At 45.5% G+C, this 13,968-nt stretch overlaps 1 protein-coding gene across 1 annotated transcript in view; it reads left to right on the forward strand.

The window, feature by feature from the left end:
- Positions 1–532: 532 nt before the first annotated feature.
- SULF2 (sulfatase 2) overlaps positions 533–13,968 on the forward strand; it is a 280,685-nt gene continuing 267,249 nt past the window's right edge. Inside the window, exon 1 of the mRNA XM_079979106.1 lies at positions 533–672. The gene's annotated coding sequence lies outside the window, so the exon portion shown is untranslated. The remainder of the gene's footprint in view (positions 673–13,968) is intronic.

A 13,968-nucleotide genomic window follows, 5' to 3' on the forward strand; every position in this document is an offset into this window, starting at 1 on the left:
TGGCAAACCCCGACCCCGAAGCCCCAAACCCACGCCGTTTGGGGAAGGGGTTGGGGGGCTGGGAGAGCAGGCTGGACTTAGCAGGTGGATACAAAAGTTGGGAAGAAGGGGGAGGAGGGCGCGAAACGTGACTGTGCTCAGCGAGTCCGGCATCTGCAGATAATCCCGCTTCTCCCGGCGTCCCTCCCTCCCCACCCCCGTTGATTGGATGGGTCTGCGGGGCGACGGCGTGGGGGGGGGCGGAGAGGGAGTCGGACGCGGAGGCCCCTCTGCGGCCCCGGAGGAAAGGAGGCGCTTTGCAACAGATGGTTCAAGGTATTCTCTCCTCCGGCGCGTCCCGCGCGCGCTCTCTGGCTGACTGGCCGGGAGCCCCCCGCGCAGCGCAGGCCGCCAGGGAGGGCGGGAGCGAGTCCAAGAAGCAGCTGTGTGGTCCTGCAGGGCGCGAGCGCCGCTTCGCCTCGCCTTGCCCGCGCCTCGGCTCGCGCGGACCTTCGCTTCGGGCTGAGGGGGCGCCCATGCCGCTCGCGCGGGCTCTGTTGCCGGGCCAAGCGCCGCCGGCCCCGCCTCCGTCTCCGCTCGCGTCCACTTAAGTCGGCGAGTCAAACAAGCGCCGCCTTGGCTCGGCTGCGAGAAGAACTCGCCCGCTCGCCGGCGGGGAGGGGGCCGCCTGAGGTAAGTTCATTGGCTCGGCTGGATGGGAGGAAGCCCCGCGCCCTCGCTTCGGAAATATGACCTTGTTTCTGCGCTTGAGGCACCGAGGCCGGGATAGGCGCGCTGCTGCTGCTGCTGCTGCTGCTGCTGCTGCTGCCTTCTCTCACAGTGGGGTGAGAGAAGGCCAAATCTTCGCTTCCCGCCTCTCGGCACGCTGTGGTGCCTTTTTAGACGAGGTTCAGGAGAAATGCTGAGAAAGACCTGGCTTTTCCTGGCCAGTTCTCCTCCAGGCAGGTTCCCCTTCGAGGTCTTGTTGTTGTTGTTTAGTCGTTTAGTCGTATCCGACTCTTCGTGACCCCATGGACCAGAGCACGCCAGGCACTCCTGTCTTCCACTGCCTCCCGCAGTTTGGTCAAACTCATGTTTGTAGCTTCAAGAACACTGTCCAACCATCTCGTCCTCTGTCGCCCCCTTCTCCTTGTGCCCTCCATCTTTCCCAACATCAGGGTCTTCTCCAGGGAGTCTTCTCTTCTCATGAGGTGGCCAAAGTATTGGAGCCTCAGCTTCAGGATCTGTCCTTCCAGTGAGCACTCAGGGCTGATTTCCTTCAGAATGGAGAGGTTTGATCTTCTTGCAGTCCATGGGACTCTCAAGAGTCTCCTCCAGCACCATAATTCAAAAGCATCAATTCTTCGGCGATCAGCCTTCTTTACGGTCCAGCTCTCACTTCCATACATCACCACTGGGGAAACCATAACTTTAACTATACGGGCCTTTGTTGGCAAGGTGATGTCTCTGCTTTTTAAGATGCTGTCTAGGTTTATCATCGCTTTTCTCCCAAGAAGCAGGCATCTTTTAATTTTGTGACTGCTGTCACCATCTGTAGTGATCATGGAACCCAAGAAAGTAAAAACTCTCACAGCCTCCATTTCTTCCCCTTCTATTTGCCAGGAGGTGATGGGCCCAGTGGCCATGATCTTAGTTTTTTTGATGCTGAGCTTCAGACCATATTTTGTGCTCTCCTCTTTCATTGAAAGGTTCTTTAATTCTTCCTCACTTTCTGCCATCAAGGTTGTGTCATCTGCATATCTGAGGTTGTTGATATTTCTTCTGGCAATCTTAATTCCCGCTTGGGATTCATCCAGCCCAGCCTTTCGCATGATGAATTCTGCATATAAGCAGGGAGACAATATACAGCCTTCGAGGTCTTAAGCAGCAGAAATCCATCAATGCTTCCTCAGAAGTCAGACCCATTGCTTTCCGGCTTCCTCTCCTGTCAGGAGAGTATAGGATTTCAGCCTTGGTTGACACCGCTCCCCAACTGTTGTATCAGGACATTGTAGGCAGGTCTTCACCCTCCTCATTGCCTTATTAATGTGAGGGACATTTGAATTAATATTAAAAAAGAGGTGCAGAAGCCCATGCAGAATGGTTTTTGCCTGCCTCCTGTCGTGTCAGTATTTGGCAGGTTTGAATCCTGGTTGCAGCCCGTATGTCATACCATTTGAAATGTTCTGTCACAATCTATTGAGACTTGTATATATGCTGCAGACTGCGTCAACAGGTGCAGGTAAATTCATTGCGATTGTTCCCTGTGAACTGTCACTAAGCATTGGGAACCCTGTGTGCTCGAGATAGAGAAATGGCTTTCAGCCAGCAGGGATTGAAAAGCATTGACCCAGCACACACGCTAGTTTCATATCTCCTCCAAGGTTGCTGAATGGATTTGCCTATGTGATAAGGTAATTTTAGCCAGTGGTGATTAAGGGTAGATTGTGAGCATCAGGTTTGTCCAGCTAACCTGAGTTGCATCCTAGTGTGTTGTATGGAGTCAAGACCTTGAGCATGTCAATATGACACTGTTCCACCAAGTCAAGAAACCTATGGGTTCCCACAGATCTGGGTGTGATTAAAGGCCTGTTTGGACATGCATGTACATCACCTGATGACTGCAACATCAAGAAGTGATGCAAAAGTGGGAAGGAGCCACCCAGATCAAAACATCAAAGACAAAACTTTCATATCACTTCTTTATAAACTGTTTCACTGCAGTTGGTTCACACAGTTCAGTTGAGAATTACCAGTTGTGGAATTACAAAGTGGAACAGATGAATGTGTGGCACACCTACGAAATGTTTGTTATTTCTATTAATTTTGTTTTGTTTCAGTATATATATGCAATTATATATATATATATATATATATATATATATATATACACATACATACATACATACAATTTTCTACTCCGGGTGCATAAAGCAATGTACACTTATGGTAAGAATCGCATAGAATTGTAGAGTTAGAAGGGTCTTCTTGTCCAATCCTTTGTTAGGCAGATAATTCACTGCTGTATCCAGCCCCTGTTTTAAAAACACTGATGAAGGTTTGTCCACCATCTTCCTGTGCAGTTTGTCTAAAAACAGGCATAAAACCAAAATACTAAAGAAAGTAAAAAACAAAACAAAATATGAGTTAAGCATCCTTGGTTCACAGCCTGACAATGCAAAGCTATGCAGGTCTACTCAAAAGTAAATCCCAAACAGTACAATAGGGCTTATTTCTCAGGTAAACCTCAATTTCTTGGACACAGCATACTGACGTGAACGTCCAAGTATTCTGAGACTTTTGTGTGAAGAACAAGCAATGAGGGAGGGATAAAAGTACACTTTGCCACATGTGTTTGCAGAACGTATTTAGTAGGGCTTTTTATGTTCAGCATTTCTGTTGATTTGTTGTATATGACCTATAGGAACAATATAGAATTACTTTATTAGAATATAACTGAAGGATCTCTTGTACTCTTGTGCTGATTGGGATATTCCAGTGCATCTACAGTGGCAGAGCTTTCCTGTGTTTCCCAATGTACATCCTATCTATATCACTGGTCTCTTATCCTGTACACATCCCATAAAATTCAGCAGGACTTAACTCTCAGTACGCATACATTGGATTGCACTGTTATACCCTAGAGGAAAGCGGAGGGTGAGGGACTTGCCAAGGGATTGTTCTGCATATAGAAATACACTGAAAAAAATTCTTGCATGCTTTGTTTGGTGTGAAGCCATGGGTGGAGAACTGTGATTGACAGCTCTGTTGGCTCACCCCCCTCTAACAACTTGCGCTTTCCACCTGTTCCAGGGAATTAACACTAGATAGAGAAATCCACCGCTACAGAGTCCAGTTGCTAGTACTGTACAAGAATAAGTCCCTTAAAAAGAGAGAGAGAGAAAGTGGAATTGAAACATTGTTTTTCACCCTTGCTGTGTACATTGTTCCACTGACACATTTAAAGACAAAGCAAACAACTTATAAAGTGCAATATTTAATATTTTAGTCACTTCCTGGGCCAGGAGGCTACATTTAAAAGTAGTCCAAGCTGGAAGTCACAAGTGATCTAGGAATATGACCTAAGATAATGAGCATACATATTTGGCTGAGTCAGCCTGTGATTCCTTGCCAGTGTAGTGGGTTGATGGTTTCAGGGTTACAAACTTGGGTATCTCATTGTGTAACTAGAAATGATACTTCTCCAGGATGTCATCACTTTTCAGGCAATGTGTAAACAAGCCTGTGAATTACATCAGGCCGTTGCACATGGCTGAATATGAAGTACTATTTTAATAATAATAAGAAGAGTTTGGATTTGATATCCCACCTTTCACTCCCTTTAAGGAGTCTCAAAGCGGCTAACATTCTCCTTTCCCTTCCTCCCCCACAACAAACACTCTGTGAGGTGAGTGGGGCTGAGAGACTTCAAAGAAGTGTGACTGGCCCAAGGTCACCCAGCAGCTGCAGGTGGAGGAGCGGAGACGCGAACCCGGTTCCCCAGATTACGAGACTACCGCTCTTAACCACTACACCACACTGGCTCTCTATTTTAATGTGTCACTTAAAACATTTCAGTTCTGCCCTTCAGTCCAGAATTTTTGTGATGATTTGCAGTTGCTAAAAAGCACAATAAAAACTGTAAAAAAACAGAAAACAAAACACCAATTGTAGCGGGAAAATATACATGGGGAATTTTAAGCCTGAAAAAATTAAAAGGAGGTTATGTGATGCCAGGTTTGAGTGGAGTCTGGGCAAGATTCTCTGGTGACCCTCCATCACCACTGTAGTGGCTAAGGCATCCCCCTGGCAAGGTTACTGATAAGCAGTAGGTGTCAGTACTTCATTATAATAAAAATAATAAAAATAATATAATTAAAAATAATAATAATCCATGACCCAGCATTGATAGGAGAAGTGTAGAGCTGAATTCCTGCAGTTGCTACCATCTTGAGTTGCCCTGCAATGCTTCTGGATCCTGATGTAGCATGTTTGGTGGCAGAGCCCAGAAGCATGGTTGGAAAATAAAGTGGTAGCTGCAGCCACCTGGCTTGGCTTCCTTTTAGCACTGGGCCATTTAAGAAGTTTTTAAAGCACACACACTGGAAGACAGTGCCTACCTCAGAAGCACTGAGGTACCACTATTCCTCTCAGACTGGACTTTATCTGGACTGGGGATATGGAGATATTTTTCTTTCTTTTATCTATGTTGCCACAAGCCTCTGGGTTGGGACCAGTGTTATTTCACTAATACAGAAAGCTTCCACACCAGTGCCTGCCAGCTGCCACTAGAAACAAGTGGCACCAATTTGGAAATGCTTCCCAGATTTGAAAAGCACATGGTGTAAGGACTTCTAAATGTTACCTCCCTCTTCTTGGATTGCTGCCACGTGGAAGCACTTTTTAGAAGCTTCCATATGTTTGAAGCCAGCCATCAGAGCTGTAGGATGTCCTGAAGTGGGTTGAATTATCTGGGGGAAGCTTCCATCCCTTTTAATGTTCTCTGTGGTTCAGAATGTCATAGATACTTTCATTGTGTCGCAAAGAAATTGTGAGGTCTCCTCATATTTAACATTTGGTAACAGTACTGGGTTGTATACAGCACAGAGCATCAAAGTGATGCATCTCTGGCCCAGAGAACTTGCTATCTAGTTTCCACCAAGGGTGGGGAAGGAGGGAACTGGGGAAGGGAGGAATGGGGAAAGAGGTTGGAAATTGCCAGTGAATAGCAGGGGTGTGGAGAGAAACTTCATTAAAGCAATAAAAGTGAGTCCAAGGTGGTTCAGTGATTATTTGGTTGAAGAAATTGGTCTAATAGAGAATGGGAGGAGGAACTTGATACATGGTGGCAGGCTTTTACAGACACAGTGCTGTGGTCTGTATGCCAACCACAGATTAAAAATGGGTGGGGAACATCCCCCCTCAGGACAGCCTTTTGTGGGCAACAGGTAGTTGGAGCCAGAGTCAGAAACTAGTCTTTGTGCCATAGACAATTTTCTACACACACTCAAACACCCCTCTCTATCCTCTATACATTATCGAACACATTTCAGCTATGCAGAATTACTAGATGAGCAAAGCAGGGTGGGAGAGGAGGGTGTCCTGAGTTCCAAGGGCCAAAGAGAGAACCCTGGAGGGTCACATTTAGCCCCTTGTGCCTGAGGTTCTCCACCATCTGTTCTCCTCCTCCACTCTTGCTGCTGCTCCCAAGCCATGGACAAAACAAGGCATTAATGCAACAAGGCTTTTCATGGCTTCTGAACCCAGGCTTGTCATTGGTTTCTCCCAAACAAACCATGAATGGTAACCAAGGTTTGCTTCATACTTACAGTTTATTTGGAGATAAGAAGCCACAAACTTCAGAGAACTATGGTGTGTTACATCAGTGGTGCAGCAAGAACGGCGAAGGTGTGCCATGGGTGCTTTTGAGCTGCATGTCCTAGCATGCTGTCCATCCAGTACAACCCTTGCCTGTGGCCTATGTTACTCCAGATTTTTTGCCCTCATCTACTCCAAAGATCTCTTCCTTAAAAGTGCTTTGTCTCTTTTATGCTTACGATTCCTTTCCAGAACATCAAAATGATGCTGCTTTTCTTGTGTCTTTCAAATCCCTCTTCAAAAACCATGTCTTCTGTGGCTTAACCCCCTTACTAGCCTGATATGTGTTAGGCATACCTTATCTCATAGAAAGCAGTGCACTAAAACCCACTGGGTTTAATCTCTTAGTTCACACACCCAACTGAATTTAATTCATTGCATTTACCACCTGTTGTGTTGTGTTGTGTTTAAATTTATACTGCAGTCAACTTGAATCAGGGACCAGACTTGTTTTGTCTTAGGCTGTTCAGTGTTGATATTAATATACCACGTTCCAAAATTAACACATGCTTGTTTTTTCCTACTCTGAAGGGTAGGATTCAAACCTGTGGCTTCAATTTACAAGAAAGGAGATTCTCCCTAAACATAATGGAAAAACTTTCTGACAGTGAGAGCTGTTCAACAGTGGAGCAGTCTCCCTTGGGAGGTTGTGGACTCCCCTTGGAGGTATTTCATCAGAGGCTGGGTGGTCCTCTGCCTTGAATGCTTTAGCTGAGATTCCTGCATTGCAGGGGATTGGACTAGATCATGGGTAGGCAAACTAAGGCCCGGGGGCCAGATCCGGCCCAATCGCCTTCTAAATCCAGCCTGTGGATGGTCCAGGAATCAGCATGTTTTTACCTGAGTAGAATAATAATAATAATAATGTGTCCTTTTATTTAAAATGCATCTCTGGGTTATTTGTGGGGCATAGGAATTAATTCACCCCCCAAAAAATATAGTCCGGCCCCCCACAAAGGGCAATAGAGGGGGAAAAACATACAGGCACACTGGCCAAAATTAAAATAAAATGCACAGCCACCAAGGCAGAGGCCGGGGAAGGAAAGTGAGGAGACAAGGGAGATAGAAAGACAGCATTCACACTCAGACCTCGCTGGTGCTGGAGAGACCATGTGCTGGGCAAAGGAACAAGCTGCCACTTAAGAAAGGTAATTCGCACTTAAAACGCCCAAACAAATCCAGCACCAGGAGTGGGGGAAAATAAAAGGTTAAATGTAGGTTTTTACACAGAAAAGAGGACACAGCAAGACAGCAAGGCAAACTTGGATGCCTAGGTTTTTAAAAGCAGTGAAGCAATGAGCGCACGCAAGCCTCCTAAATTTAAAAAGGCAAGCCAGGAACCTGACAGCCTCCACACACACAAACACCCCCGACTCCAAACCTCGTGGCTGAGCTCTTCCCTACGATGACTCCTGACTCGAAGAAAATGTGTGTGACTCACGACGAGACGACGGAGAGGAGAATGAGGCCGAGGAGGGGCTGGCGCCGCAGCACATAGGCTGCTGAACACGCCCCCTCGGAGGCACCTGGTTGGGTGCCTGCCGATGGGCGTGGGCGCCAGCCAGGTGAGTGGGGGAGGCAGGGGGCTACTGCCCCCTGCTAGGGGCGGAGCTCAGGCTCCCGCCCACAACCACTCCCCTCTCTTCCAGGGAGGAGAGTCTTTTGTGCATGCCGCCCAAACTCTCATGCTTTGCTTTTTTGAGGGGGGGAGTGAGCCACAGAGCATCTGGCTTAGTATTACATCTGGACTTGTAGTGTGTTTCTCTCCAGACAAGCCACCATCTGAAGCCAAGGTGAGTTGCATGTGTGAAAGCTACTCGAGCCATTTAAATTATGGTTAACAACTTCACATTGCAACTGAATGTGATCATATGGGGAGTGGCCAGGGGTGGTGGGGATTGTAACCCAGCCATAGGTTCCCCACCACAATATCATCTGTAATATATGCAGAGCTCAAAGCTGTATTCATCTCAACTTCTGGGGTATTCCAGAAAATAAACAGTGACATAGAAAGCCTTGTAAAAATGTACGGCTTAGAGACAGAATAGCTTGTAGATCAGAGACATGCAAGGTCCCATTGTATGTTAAGTGTATTTAATGTAGTCTCTGCCGCTTATCCTGTTTCTGATCTGTCAGTGGTAGGCAAGCTTTTAATCCTACGTAGCAACAGAAGTGTTTTAATCACTTTTAGGATTATGATACATTTTTGTGCAGAGTGGAATCAGTGGAATATGATTCAGTGGAATCAGTGGAATATTGCACTTTGTAGTAGACTCCTGGATTGCTTTTCTTATAATTCTTGCTTTGCTGCTGTCTTGTTCCTCTGTAAAATTCAGGGACTGAGCAATTCTTTGCTTGTGGAATATTAAGAGGCCTCTCAAAATGCAGATGAGGTTTTGCATTGCACTATGTAATAGGCAGATTGTTGTTGTGCTTTCATTAGACTGTGACTAAGAATCCTCTTATTACTTTCAGATCTCCATATCTCACTGTGCCAGGTGCACACTATGTGCAGCTTGAGGTTCTGTTGTTCAGAAGATGCTTTTTGTTTCTGGAGACTTGTTAAGGTGAAGAAAAGTGAGACATTATTTTGCATACAGGCTAAATTGCGGGGAGGGGAGATAATAAAAAACTTATATAAAACAAGAATGGTTACCCACTGGCGTGCTAACTTCCTTTGGCTAGAACTTTAGTGTTGGTTGTTTGAAAACAGCTGTTCAAATGAACTTTTCTTGCCACATGGTTCCTTGTAAGCTGGTCTGTAAATCTGTACTGGAAAATTGCAAAGTGTAACCTACGTGACAAAATAATGACTCCACTGAAACTGTAATCTGCATGAATTTTTACAGGCGAAGAATATACTTGGAAATATAATACATGGACACAAAATATGCAAATAGAAATCTAAATGCATTAATCTTCTCCCACTGTCAAATTGTCAGTTGCAACCCAAGACAGAAGGTGGGGAAACACTGGTGGAGCAGCTGTAGTTTCTCAGAGTGAACTTTCCACTGCTAGGATACCTCGGTCTGAACATCCTCAGCAAGTGTGTGGCACCCTCAGTCAAGCTGCTGCTACACTGAGCTTCTCCTTCTTTCTTTCCCCATTCTATTAACATTTCAGTTTGAAATCTGCCTGTCTTTGGCACAGTGGGCATCTGACCTTCACACTTTGCTTCCTCTACTTGCCACTGGAGCATCCTCTGCCTTCTGGTGGAATATGCCAGCTGTAACCTTGGAACACTTTTCTGTTCCAGCTTGCTGCCTCTGCACTGATACCAGCCCCTGTAATGGTGTGTACCTTACATGATTAGGTGGCAGTGTCTGCTGCTAGTAAAGGTGTATGCACATTAATACCAGTTAATGTATGTACATTAACTGGTATTTCTGCTTTAGGTAAGGGTGTTTTGCTGCCACGAACACAAGCACAATATAGATTTACTAAGCCTAAAGGAACTGAAGGAGCCCCCCACCTCTCTTTAATGTAAAAAAGCCTCACTGAATCAAGTTTGAAAATGTGTGCACTACAGGAAATGTACAGATTTGCTCCAAGTTGAGAAAAAACACACACTAAATGGTAACACAAACACTTTGCAGAGCACTCTTCAGTGTCAGGTATGTATTCTTATCCTTCTTGTTGAAGGAAAAAATATATTGCATGAATTAAGTTTGTATCATATGACCAGATACGTTGTGCTTTTGGAGGTTGGTTTGTCGCCAGCATATTTTCTTCAGAGAAATCCCTAGTTACTTGTGCTGTTTTGCTCCTAAAGTGAAGTGGTGATGCACAAGAACCACATCTTTTGGAAAACAACAGCAAAGAGTCTTACAGCATCTAAAAGAATAACAAATTGATTGTGACTTTTGTAGACTACAATCTGCTTCATCAGATTCATGAAAAGTTATCCTGAGTTACAGGTACACATGGTTTTGCAAGGAGGAGAACAGTTAGCAGTGAGGTCAGGGGAAAATGAAACAGAGAAAAGCACAGTGATGATGTAATAATTAATTACACTGTCTGACCTGCAACTCCAAGGTGGGCTTTTATGTGTTGAACACCTGCATGAAATAACCTCTGAATCAGGTGTGGGGAACCTTTGGCCCTACAGATGTCCTCCCTGGATTCCATTAATGTGCTCCTCTCCACAAGAGGGAGGAGGGCTGGCAAGAATCCTGCTTCCCCATCCAGAGCAGATGTATCTTGAGAGAGAGAGGCACACACCTCCTCCAGCCTATGTTTCCTGGTCTCACCTCCACCCCCATGTCTTCCTCTTGTTCTCCAACCCACATCCATCTCTGCCTGCCATGCCTGAACATGTTAGCGTGTCTGGACTCACAACCATTTGCATCACAATCACCTGCTAAATGTCATCTCCCACCTTCATCAATTTAGCAGAGTTTTCCATGCAAACCTGAATGGAAACTGCTACTAAAATGACACCTCCATTTAAAAGGTTTAACATTTTAACATGCAAACATTCCTAAAACAAGAAGGGATGGGTAACTGGTTCTTCTGCTAAAATGGATCCCCTCTAATCATTTTAGCAGGGTATTCCATTCAGAGCTGTATGGAAACCCCTATTCACATGATGGGAAAATTCAATTCTGAGTGTGAGTGGGGATTTTGATGTATACCCCTCCTTCATTGAGAAAGGGGTATGCATCATAATTTTCTACTGAAAGAGAGATTCCTCCATCTTTTTTTGCAGGGGATTCCATGGAAGCCCCTTCTAAAATGAAGGGGAAACCCCTCCTTTTTTTTTGGAGTTCCTTGTAAGTCCCAGCTTAAGAACCTTACACACAATATTCTTGTGTCACCATGAGACTGACAGATCAAATGTGTCCCACAAGGTCAGTCCAGATAAAGATGTTTCCGTGGAGCCAAGATGGTTCACTGCTCATGCTCCAAGGAGAGTGGGAAGTTGCTGAGGTCTAAGGGGAGTTGGTGGAATGGGTGGGGTTGGTAAAGAGATGGGGGGGAGCGTGATGAGGAACACGAGCAGAGGTGCAGTCGCTAGCAAGGCTGGATTGGCTTGAAGCACTATCACTCAATAGAGCAACAACTGGAGATTCATTGAGGTCCTAACTTCTAGCACCAGGTGAGATGGTTCAGAAAAGACATTGTACATCCTTTAGGCTTCCTGTGGCACATGTATTTCTTGATTTGAGAGCTGTATAATAGTTTGCAGCTTGTACAAAATGAGTATTTTATTTTTATGACTCACTTTTCTTTCTCTTCAGAACTCAAAGTGGTTAACACATTCTTTTAAACCAATAGGTAAAAGGTAAAGCACCCCTGACAGTTAAGTCCAGTCATGAACTACTCTGGGGTTGCGGCGCTCATCTCGCTTTACTGGCTGAGGGAGCCAACGTTTGTCTGCAGACAGTTTTTCCGGGTCATGTGGCCAGGATCTAGGAGTCTTGGTTGACCACAAACTTGACATGAGCCAACAGTGTGATAACAGTGTTATCAACGTCTTGGATGATGGACTCAAGGGCATCCTGATCAAATTTGCAGATGACACCAAACTGGGAGGGGTGGCTAACACCCCAGAGGACAGGATCACACTTCAAAACGACCTTGACAGATTAGAGAACTGGGCCAAAACAAACAAGATGAATTTTAACAGGGAGAAATGTAAAGTATTGCACTTGGGCAAAAAAAACGAGAGGCACAAATACAAGATGGGTGACACCTGGCTTGAGAGCAGTACATGTGAAAAGGATCTAGGAGTCTTGGTTGACCACAAACTTGACATGAGCCAACAGTGTGACGCGGCAGCTAAAAAAGCCAATGCAATTCTGGGCTGCATCAATAGGAGTATAGCATCTAGATCAAGGGAAGTAATAGTGCCACTGTATTCTGCTCTGGTCAGACCTCACCTGGAGTACTGTGTCCAGTTCTGGGCACCACAGTTCAAGAAGGACACTGACAAACTGGAACGTGTCCAGAGGAGGGCAACCAAAATGGTCAAAGGCCTGGAAACGATGCCTTATGAAGAACGGCTAAGGGAGCTGGGCATGTTTAGCCTGGAGAAGAGGAGGTTAAGGGGTGATATGATAGCCATGTTCAAATATATAAAAGGATGTCACATAGAGGAGGGAGAAAGGTTGTTTTCTGCTGCTCCAGAGAAGCGGACACGGAGCAATGGTTCCAAACTACAAGAAAGAAGGTTCCACCTAAACATTAGGAAGAACTTCCTGACAGTAAGAGCTGTTCGACAGTGGAATTTGCTGCCAAGGAGTGTGGTGGAGTCTCCTTCTTTGGAGGTCTTTAAGCAGAGGCTTGACAACCATATGTCAGGAGTGCTCTGATGGTGTTTCCTGCTTGGCAGGGGGTTGGACTCGATGGCCCTTGTGGTCTCTTCCAACTCTATGATTCTATGATTCTATGACTAAGCCACTTCTGGTGAAACCAGAGCAGCACACGGAAACGCCGTTTACCTTCCCGCCGGATTTATCTACTTGCACTTTGACGTGCTTTCGAACTGCTAGGTGGGCAGGAGCTGGGACCTAGCAATGGGAGCTCACCCCGTTAAACTAATAGAAGAAGAATAAAATACATTGAAGCAAACAGCAGGCACAAAATACAAATACCAGTCAAGAAACCTTCCCCATCTCAGTAACACTAGTAATTTCTAGCTGTACCTTTCCAATGCTCCATGCATTCCTGCATGGCAGAATTCATATAGTGATAGGACCAAATAGTAAAGGTCATCCCAATGTCTCAGCATCATACATCTCTTCACCTACATCTCAGTCCCTATGGGGACAGCAGAGCAGATGATCTTACCAGAAGCTGCTACCACTGCATCTCCTTGCTTCTCTGGCAGCACAGCAGGCCCATGGGATTCTGCTGCCTGAGGCAGCTGCCTTATTCTGCCTCATGGGTGGGCTGGGCCTGCATTGGAAGGTGCTTTGTACCAAGTCAGATTATTGGTCCATCTAGTCATTATTGTCAACACTAACTTGCAGTAGAGTCTCCAGGGTTTGAGGCAGGAGTCCTTCCCAGTCCTATCTGGAGATGTCAGGTGTTGATTGAGGGACCTTTTCTATGCAGAGTTTGTGCTCTGCTACTGAGCTGTGGTCTTTCCCCATCCTTTTACGTCTTTTCTATATTAGCTTGTGTACTGTGCTTCATTGTGTGACCCTGATCCTCTAACTTGGAACAAGTATCACAAATGGGAGGTTTCTTCTCCATAACTTGTGGCAGGATTTGTTTGTTTCACTTAAATCCTTCCTCAAAATTGCTGAGAATGGTGTGCACATAGTTCTCAGGTGGTCTCCTATCCAGGCAGCTAACATGGCCAGATCTGCTTGGCTTAGGCAGTTGTAACATCTTGTGCCTTCACGCCATTATCCAGGCCTGTGTAAATCAGAGACGTGGTGTGATATTAATGGATCTAAAGTAGCAGCATCAGCAATATTAACTAATTTCCTCATTTGCATCTGAGGCATTTGTTTGGTAAAAGGATCATTAAGCATATGCAAACATTCCACGCACTGCGTAAGTTCTTCAGGCTCTGGCAAATGATGAATGGGAAAATTAGAGGTTGCAGGAAAATGTAAATATCATCCTTTGTAAACCTGTCCCCTGGCAAGAATGAAATAT

The sequence above is a fragment of the Podarcis cretensis genome (assembly GCF_951804945.1).
Source record: "Podarcis cretensis genome assembly, chromosome: 6".
Classification (NCBI taxonomy): Eukaryota; Metazoa; Chordata; class Lepidosauria; order Squamata; family Lacertidae; genus Podarcis; species Podarcis cretensis.